The sequence below is a fragment of the Hylobates moloch genome, unplaced genomic scaffold (genome assembly GCF_009828535.3).
Source record: "Hylobates moloch isolate HMO894 unplaced genomic scaffold, HMol_V3 SCAFFOLD_5, whole genome shotgun sequence".
In the NCBI taxonomy this organism is placed as follows: Eukaryota; Metazoa; Chordata; class Mammalia; order Primates; family Hylobatidae; genus Hylobates; species Hylobates moloch.
In genome coordinates, this window is record NW_026652280.1 from 103035433 (window position 1) to 103044625 (window position 9193).

Sequence of the window (9193 nt, forward strand, 5' to 3'; positions counted from 1 at the left end):
TTGAGTTTTAACTAATTAGCAAAAATCTCTCTAGATTATGGTTTATTCCTTCATAAATTCAGTGAGATGGATTAGACCACATCTGAGGTCATTTTTGGCTCTGACATTCCAAAATGAAGGCCGGCACCTCAGGGTGAGCCACTGCCTCAGCCGTTTACGGTTGTCTCAGCTATACCTGTAGCAACTGCAATTATCTTCAGTACATTTGAATCATCGAGTCTTTGAAAAGAATTCAATTTGACTTTCATAAAGATAAAAACTATCTCTTCACATGCATATTTTATTGGTTTATGGGATATTTAATTAAATTATACCTTACAAGAAAAATGGGCCAGGCGCAGTAGCTCACGCCTGTAATCCAAGCACTTTGGGAGGCTGAGGCAGGCAGATCATGAGGTCAAGAGATCGAAACCATCCTGGCCAACTTGGTGAAACCCTGTCTCTACTAAAAATACAAAAATTAGGCCAGGCGCAGTGGCTCACGCCTGTAATCCCAGCACTTTGGGAGGCCGAGGCGGGCGGATCACGAGGTCAGGATATCCAGACCATCCTGGCTAACACAGTGAAACCCTGTCTCTACTAAAAAATAAAAAAAAAAATTAGCCGGGCGCAGTGGCAGGCACCTGTAGTCCCAGCTATTTGGGAGGCCGAGGCAGGAAAATGGCGTGAACCCGGGAGGCGGAGCTTGCAGTGAGCCGAGATCGCGCCACTGCACTCCAGCCTGGGCGACAGAGCCAGACTCTGTCTCAAAAAAAAAAAAAGAAAAATACAAAAATTAGCCAGGCGTGGTGGCAGGCGCCTGTAATCCCAGCTACTTGGGAGGCTGAAGCAGGAGAATCACTTGAACCTGGGAGGTGGAGGTTGCAATGAGCCAAGATGGCATGCCACTGCACTCCAGCCTAGCAACAGAGCAAGCTCCGTTCCAAAAAAAAAAAAAAGAAAAGAAAAAGAAAAAAATATAAACAGGTTTGGGACCGATCACAAATACACTCTTAGTGAATACATGATCCCACTGTTGGGTTAGTGCGCAAGTGTGTGGGCTATTAGAATTATCCATAGGCCTTGGACATTCATGGTTCTATGGCCACAAGTCAACATTTTTTTTAAGAGAGAGAGAATGGTGAGATGATAAAACGGGTCAGTTAAGAATCTGAAATAAGGCAATGAAGCGAGAAGGGAGGGGAAGAGTATGTAAGAGGTAAAACCCAAGAAATGATGATTATCTGAATATTGTGGTGAGAAAGAGAAGCCTAGGATTATTCCCAGCTTCCCAGTATGGACAATTGGTTGGATGATGATATAATTCACTGAAAGCAGGAATGAAGCAAGGGGGTTAAGCTTTAGGAGCAAAATGTAAAGTCTGGTTTAAAACACATTATATTTGGCCAGGCGCGGTGGCTCACATCTGTAATCCCAGCACTTTGGAGGCCAAGGTGGGAGGATCACTTGAAGTCAGGAGTTAGAAACCAGCCTAGCCGATATGGTGAAACCCTGTCTCTACAAAAAATACAAAAATGAGTCACGCGTGGTGGCGCATGTCTGTAATCTCAGCTACTTGGGAGGCTGAGGCAGGAGAATCGCTTGAACCCAGGAATCAGAGGTTGCAGCGAGCCAAGATCATGCCATTGCACTCCAGCCTGGGCATCGCAGTGAGACTCTGTCTGAAATAAGTAAATAAATAAAGAAAGAAAGAAACAAACAAACCATGTTGTATTTGAGATGTGTTCCTTGTGTGTGCCTGTTCCTTGTTTTTGCAGCATCCAACTCCCCTTCTTCCTGAATCAAGCCCTGCTCTGCACTCCCCATCTCTTGGTGTTCTTAGTTTGGGTAGGGTTCTTCCCCAGTTCTAAGAGTCAAGGACACACCTGTGCTGAAGCTAATGAGTGCCCTGCATTCCTTTGGACACAGTGATTGGCCTAGGGTGGTCAATGTAATCTAAGCTGGTCAAAATAAAGGGAATCTCAGTACCTTTGCTGAAAATTCTGGGATAAAGGCAATTGCTTATTCCTCCTTCTCGGTGGATTCTAACCTGAGAGTTTGTAGTCTTAGACACGCCAATAGCCATCTCAAGACAACAGGGAAGGGATCTGAGAGTGGAGCCAACATTGGAGTAACAGAGCCAAGAAATTTTAACAAGATACCAGCTCCTAGTGCTATGCTAAGACCCTTGACCCACAGAAACTGAGACAGTGAAATTGTGTTGAGTAATTAAGTTTGCGGTAATTTGTTACACAATAATAGATAGCTAACACACAGTTGTAATTCTTAAAATACATTTCTGCTGATTCCCTAACAATTCGTGTATGAATGTTATATTCCTTTACATTTTTAATCATCTTAAACTTATACTCTTCCTTAAAGGATTATCTGCTCTCTGCTACCAAAAAAGTGAAACAAAAGACTCCTCAACACTTCCACACCCTCCAGTTGCTGCCTTAGATATTTCCGTTTGGTCAAAATTATTGTGTTTTTGTATGTGTCTACACCAAAGGCTTCTATTTCCTTTATTACCACTCAGTCCTGAACCCCTTGAGTTCTAACACTTGCCCTCAGCATTCTACTGAATCTTCTCCCCTACTAGTCACTGGCCCAGCAGCCTTTGTTCATCCTTCCTGACCATTGCATCATGCAATGGATATTTGAGTCTCTATAATGTTCCAGACACCGTGCCAGGGCAAAGCGAAAAGAATACGAACATCAGGAAACTGCCGCAGTATCCAGATCGGAGGTGGTGGTGGCCTGGACAGTGGGTGGTTGGGGATGGATTCAAGGGATATTTGGGTGGAGCATCAAATGGGCTTGGGGATTTGGTTGGATGTGAGGCATGAGAGAAAAAAGTCTGATGTCCAAGGGCAGGAGGAATGGAAGGAAGCATCCAGCATGGAGAAAGATGAAAGCCAGAAGACTCAGCAAGCCAGCTTCTTCCGCCTGCTTCATTCTAGCCATGCTGGCAGCCGATTGGATGATGCCAACCAACATTGAGGGTGGGTCTTCCTCTCCCAGTCTACTGACTCAAATGTGAACGTCCTCTGGCAACATCCTCATGGTCACACCCAGAAACAGTACTTTACCAGCTATCTTGGCATCCTTCAATCCAATCAAGTTGACACCTAATATTAACCATCACACCACCCCATCTCCCTAATGTGGGCACATTCCCAGGCCCTCATCTCTGTCTTTCTCTCTCTCTCTCTCTCTCTCTCTGCTTCTCAAGCTAGATCTTCTCTCCAAACTCAAATTGTGAATGCCCACTAGGCATTACCAACAGGACCAACACAACATGCCCTCACTAGGCTCATTATCTCCTCCCCAAACCAACCCTTCCTGCTGGTGTCTCTCTCTACCACTCACTTTGCTTATAGGAAGTACTCCATAGGGGTTTGTTGATCTGAATCTTGAGTTAGAAGCTTGGTACCAATTAGATCTTACTTATCAAAACTTGAGGGCCCAAGCAAGTAAAGGCTTTCTGGTTAGTTCCCTTTAGCCTGGTGTCTTAAAGCCATGGCCAGTGATTTCTTTTTTTTTTTTTTTTTCAAGATGGAGTCTCGCTCTGTCACCCAGGCTGGAGTGCAGCGGTATAATCTCAGCTCACTGCAACCTCTGCCTCCCAGGTTCAAGCGTTTTTCCTGCCTCAGCCTCCCGAGTAGCTGGGATTACAGGAATGCGCCACCATGCCTGACTAATTTTTGTATTCTTAATAGAGACAGGGTTTCACCTTGTTGCCCAGGCTGGTCTCGAACTCTTAACCTCGTGATCTGCCCTTCTTGGCCTCCCAAAGTGCTGGAATTACAGGCATGAGCCACCGCTCCTGGCCCGATTTCTTGGTAAAGTAGCAAATAGACCAGTAGGGTGCCTGATATTTTTCCATCTCTTCCCTAGCTCACTGTTTCTGGAGCATAGTGACATTTAAAAATATATATATATAGAGAGAGAGAGTGCACCTGCTAAAGGAATAATATGGAGACTTAATGAATACTGATTTTTTCCTTCTTGTGCTGCTAATGAAGTAAGGAACACATCTGAAAGGTAGCTACAATTGTACTAAAATCCACTGTGAGTGTGATTTATGCAAGAAAGATAATATAGAAAAATTTTGATAAATATACATGTTTTAAGTTAAAGCAAATATTTTAAATATCCTTTTTATAAATATCCACTTTCACCAATTTTTTTAAGTTAGCCAAACGAACTACAGGTCCCTACCCTTTAGAAAAGAGGACCTCTACCATTCTGCAATAAACTCTCTTAAGCTTCCCCCTGTCCAATTGGACCTCTTCCACCCCTTTCTCCACCCTGTGATCAAAGAGAGTTTTTAAAGGCAAATGTTCTGGTATCGCTCCCATGTGTAAAACCAGGCATTGGACCTTCTGAATATACAGGATTCCCTGGAGCACTCAAGAGCCTTTGTGGTCTGCTCCCTGCCCACCTTGCCAACCAAGGCTAGAACTGATGTCACAGTGATGTGCCTCTGTGCTTTGACACACGCTCTTCTTGCTGCCCTGAAAGCCCTTGGCCCCCTTTCCACCTGTTTCTACTTGTCCTGTAGAGCAGTGTAAGTATCATCTCCCCAAGAAGGCCTTTCCTAAGACCCCTATCCAAAGCTGATTTTAATGCTCTTATTCTATGCTCCAGAGCACTCCATTCTTGCCTCTATCATAGCACTTGCCACTCTACTTACAGTGTTTTTATTTGTCTGTCTTTTCTGACTTGACTTTGAGCTGAAGAACAGAGACCTAATTAAAGGCATCTTTGTATTGCTAGGATTTAATGTGGTACCTAGCATATAGTAGCAAAAAAATATATTTGTTGAGTGAAAAAAATATATGATACATGAATAAGCGATAAGAGAATGCTATACCAGATGTGGGACATACCATGTGTATCAGTCTGGGTTCCCACAGGAAACACATGCACACTCAAAGGGGTCACTGAAGAGAATTTAATGAACGCACTATTTACGAAGCTGTAAGAGATAAGATAATAACGAGATGGCGAAGGGTAGAGATAAGATAAATAACAAGAGATGGCAAAGCACCAGGACTAGCAAAATTAGGATGCTGTTCCCACCTCTCAGCCTGACTGGCAATGGAAAAATTATTGGAATTCAAGAGCCATAGCCCAGGAAGAGGGGCCACTCACAGATGCTGTGGCCTTAGATGTAGAAATACAGCCACTGTCAAACCACAGCCTGGCAGGAGGGACCCAGGGGAATAAATATTGATTTCTCTCTTTTCCCACCTTCTGATCGCCTGCAAGTGCCTCCTGTTGGCCCATCCTACTGGAAGTCTGAGCTGGGCAGAGAAGCACCAAAAGTGGAGCTGGAGGAGCAAACAGAATATCCAGCACGCTGCAGAAAGCTGAAATTGGTATTCTTCTACCACATGGCTACTCCTGCCACCAAGGGGAACACAGAGTAAAGTGCCAACACTAATTCAGGTATAATTTTGTGTGTGTGTATTTTCTTAAGTTATTGAAAATTTTAAATTTTTTATTATGGTTAAATATACAGAACATAAAATTTAACACTGTTACCATTTTTTAAGTGCACATTTTAGTAGCATTAAGTATATTCACATTGTATAAACATGACCACCAATACCTCCATAACATTTCCATCTTCCCAAACTGAAAGTCTGCATCCATTAAACAATAACTTCCCTTTCTCCCCTCCGCTACCTCCTGGTCACCATCATTCTACTTTCTGTCTCTATTCATCTGAACTACTCTAGGTACCTCCTGTCAGTGGAATTATACAACATTTGTCTTTTTGTGTCTGACTTATTTCACTTAGCATAATGTCTTCAAGATTCATTTATGTTGTTACATATGTTAAAATTTCCTTCCATTTCAGGGCTGAATAATAGTCCACTGCGTATATATTTGTGTGTGTGTGTGTGTGTATGTGTATGTGCACGCACACCACATTTTGTTTCTCCATTCATCTATTGATGGACACTTGGGTTGCTTCCACCTTTTGTTATTGTGCATAGTGCTACGATGAATGCAGGTGTACAAATAATTGTTTAAGTCTCTGGGCATACAACCCTATTATGTTCCCACCAGCAATGCTTACAAGGTTTCCAAAGTCTCCACATACTCACCAACTCTTGCTATTTTCTGCTTTTTAAAATAATAGCCATCCTAATGAATGTGAAATAGTATCTCATTTTGGTTTCCTTTCACATTTTCCTAATGATTCGTAATGTTAAGCATCTTTTCAATGTGCTTATTGGCCATTTGTGTATCTTCTTCGGAAAAATGTCTATTTGATTCTTTTGCCCATTTTGTATTGGGTTGTTTGGTTTTTGTTGAGCCGTAGGAGTTCTTTTTATATTCTTGGTATTAAGCCCTTATTAGATATGTGGTTTGCAAATATTTTCTACCATTCTGTGGGTTGCCTTTTCACTCTATTCATAGTGTCCTTAGACGCACAAAAGTTTTTCGTTTTGATGAAGTCCAATTTATATGTTTTTCTCTTACATTGCTTGTGCCTTTGGTGTCATATCCAAGAAATCATAGCCAAATCCAATGTACATTTTTTTAATGAAGTAAAACAAGAAGAAAAAAATCAAGCAAATATCTATCTCTTTTGATGGAGATTTGGGCCATGGTGGTAGGACTTCTGCCAAGATTTAGTATGGAGCAGATATAGAAAGCCCCTTTCCTACCGCAAATAATGCTGGATAACATAGAGTCTTCCCCTTCCCCTTAAAAAGTTAAAATACTTGGTCAATTAAAAGGCAGAAAGAGAATTATTCAGGTGCCAGAAGCACAAAGGGAACTGATAGCTGTCACAGTGCCCCAGAGCAGAGGCCACGTGGCCCAGGCCATTGTGGAGAACTAGAACTGAACTCTTAGTGAAAAGAGAGAGCTGCTAAAGAGCTGCCCTGTCACTGACGGAGACTGGAAAGCTCAGTCCACCACCTCTCAAGACACAGAATGAGCCCTGGGGTGAGGCAAAGTCATCTGAGAGAAATCAGAGCACTGCACCTGTGTTCCCAGAAGGCATGGGATTCAAACACATGCTATTAAAGAAATAAACCAAAAACTACCCCAGAGTTGTGAGTGCCATAAAACCCTAGAAATATGCAAAACCACCTCGTGGAGATGCCTCCAGACATTTGGAGGATGTCCACAGGAGATAATAAATACACTTAGAATAGGCTCACAGGCACACGAGGGATGACAAGTACACACAACAGACTTGAGACTTCGCACTGAGTAACAAGAGAGAGCGCAATCTGGAAGGACGTTAGCATGAGTGTGTTTAAAATGGTCAAATAAATAAAGCAATAGATCTATATATATAAAGAACCAAGTGTATAATTGAAATATACAGCCATGCAAATAAACCCTGAAGCTGGGCATTCCACCACCAATTTGTGACCCAGCTCCAGCTATAGGGGAGAGGATCCCTCCCTGCCCCACTGCACCTCAGGAAGACCTCGTTGACTCACTGCACCCACCCACCTTACAATGACCCTATTGTACCATCCAGCAACCTGGTGAGAGATGTGTTGGGAATTCAGGCAGAGAGACTGAGAGGACCACACCTGTGCAGCAACCATGATAATTCATGCTTTGTTTCTTGGCCCTCCCTAATCTCCTAAATCTCTCCCAGTCACCACCAAGAAAGAAGACTGGGAGGGAGAGGCAAGTCTGCACTGGCTGCAAACTGGATTCTGCGTGATTTGAGCTGCCTGTAAGGTTAGACAGTGGGGGCAGAGAGAAGCAGCAGTAGTCCTGGTTCCCGGCCCCACCTCTCTCCACCGAGAGAAACGTTTCTGTTACCAGATTCATATTTTACCCTCGCAATGACTTACTGTCAACATTATCATTAAACATGATCCGCAGAGTCACTAGGGATTCTGGTAGGAATGCAAGCAAAGACGATGACTCAGGAACGTTGCAAGTCCAGTCCGTAAAGAGACTAACTTCTGGCAAGGGAAGAAACACAAATCTGAAAGTTGGGAAAAGTGTAAATATCACATAGGAAGCAAAGGTTGCTTCGCAAATGCTAGCTTAGCTCACCGTTCTCCTCATTTCCTCACTACTAAGCATCCTTGGCTCCCTGCAGCAAGGCTGCTTTCTCCTCCCCATTGCTGAAATTGCTTTCCCCACAATCAAACAAGTCCTTACCTACCATATAGCCAAATCCAGCAGGCTATTTTCAGCCTTCATTGTCCTTGATGCTTAGCACTGGTAGATGTGGTTGACGGCCCCACCCTCTTGATGCCTGCAGAGGTGGGCTCCATGCGGCAATGAACTGAGGATTGCTCACAATGGAGCCCCTAGCCCAGAGCAGGGCCTGGCACCTAATAGGCACCCTATGAATGCTCAGTGAAAGAAGGCATCCACTGCAAGGTCCTGGGGAACAAAGAATTCCAATGTGGCCCGTACATTTTAAGTCCTAGAGGATCCTAGATGTAAAAGGCCTTCAAAAGTGGCCACTCTTTTAAACCATTATACTGGCAGCTGAGCCATGTTTCCCCATCATGGACACATCTAGAGGGCACTGCCTAAAACCATACACATCTCCCCACCCAGGACAGTACAGGGGCCTTAGCCTGGGGCATATGGGTGGGCAGAAGGGGGTGAACAATGAAAGCTGAAGAAAAGAAAGCAGGTGGAAGGGGGCAGCAGGGTGGGAACATAGAGAGAAAACAAAGCGGGGCAGGGAACGGGGGGCAGATGGGAGAAGATAGAGAGAGATACAGATCTAGCCACTGAGGAAAAGGTCAGAAGAGAACATTGTCCTCTACTGAAGTAAAATAACTTCCACCTGACCATGGCACTGCAGGTCGTGGGCAGCACAAGCTGGTCATGCTGCGATGTTTAGGACCCATAGCATCTTCCCTTCAAATCCAAATCATAATAGAGAGAGGACTCTGTCCTCATTGAGCCGGCAACGCCTTGCAATTTTTACCTTTTGGATCCGGTAACTTTCCATGTCTGCCCACTTTGTGGGAGGTGGCCCTTGGTGCACCAAACCAGGAGGAATCAGTGTTAGAGTTATGGAGACTACAATGAAAGCCCTGGACCCCGGGAGTGAGCAGCACCTCCAGGGTATGGGCCAAGAACTCGCAGCACTGAGGCTCCAGACACTCAGGAGAATGGTAAGGGTCAATCTCTTGGTGAGTAGCTAGGTCCCTGCAACCTTCACCTAGGTCTAAATGGGCATAGGGGTAGCTTT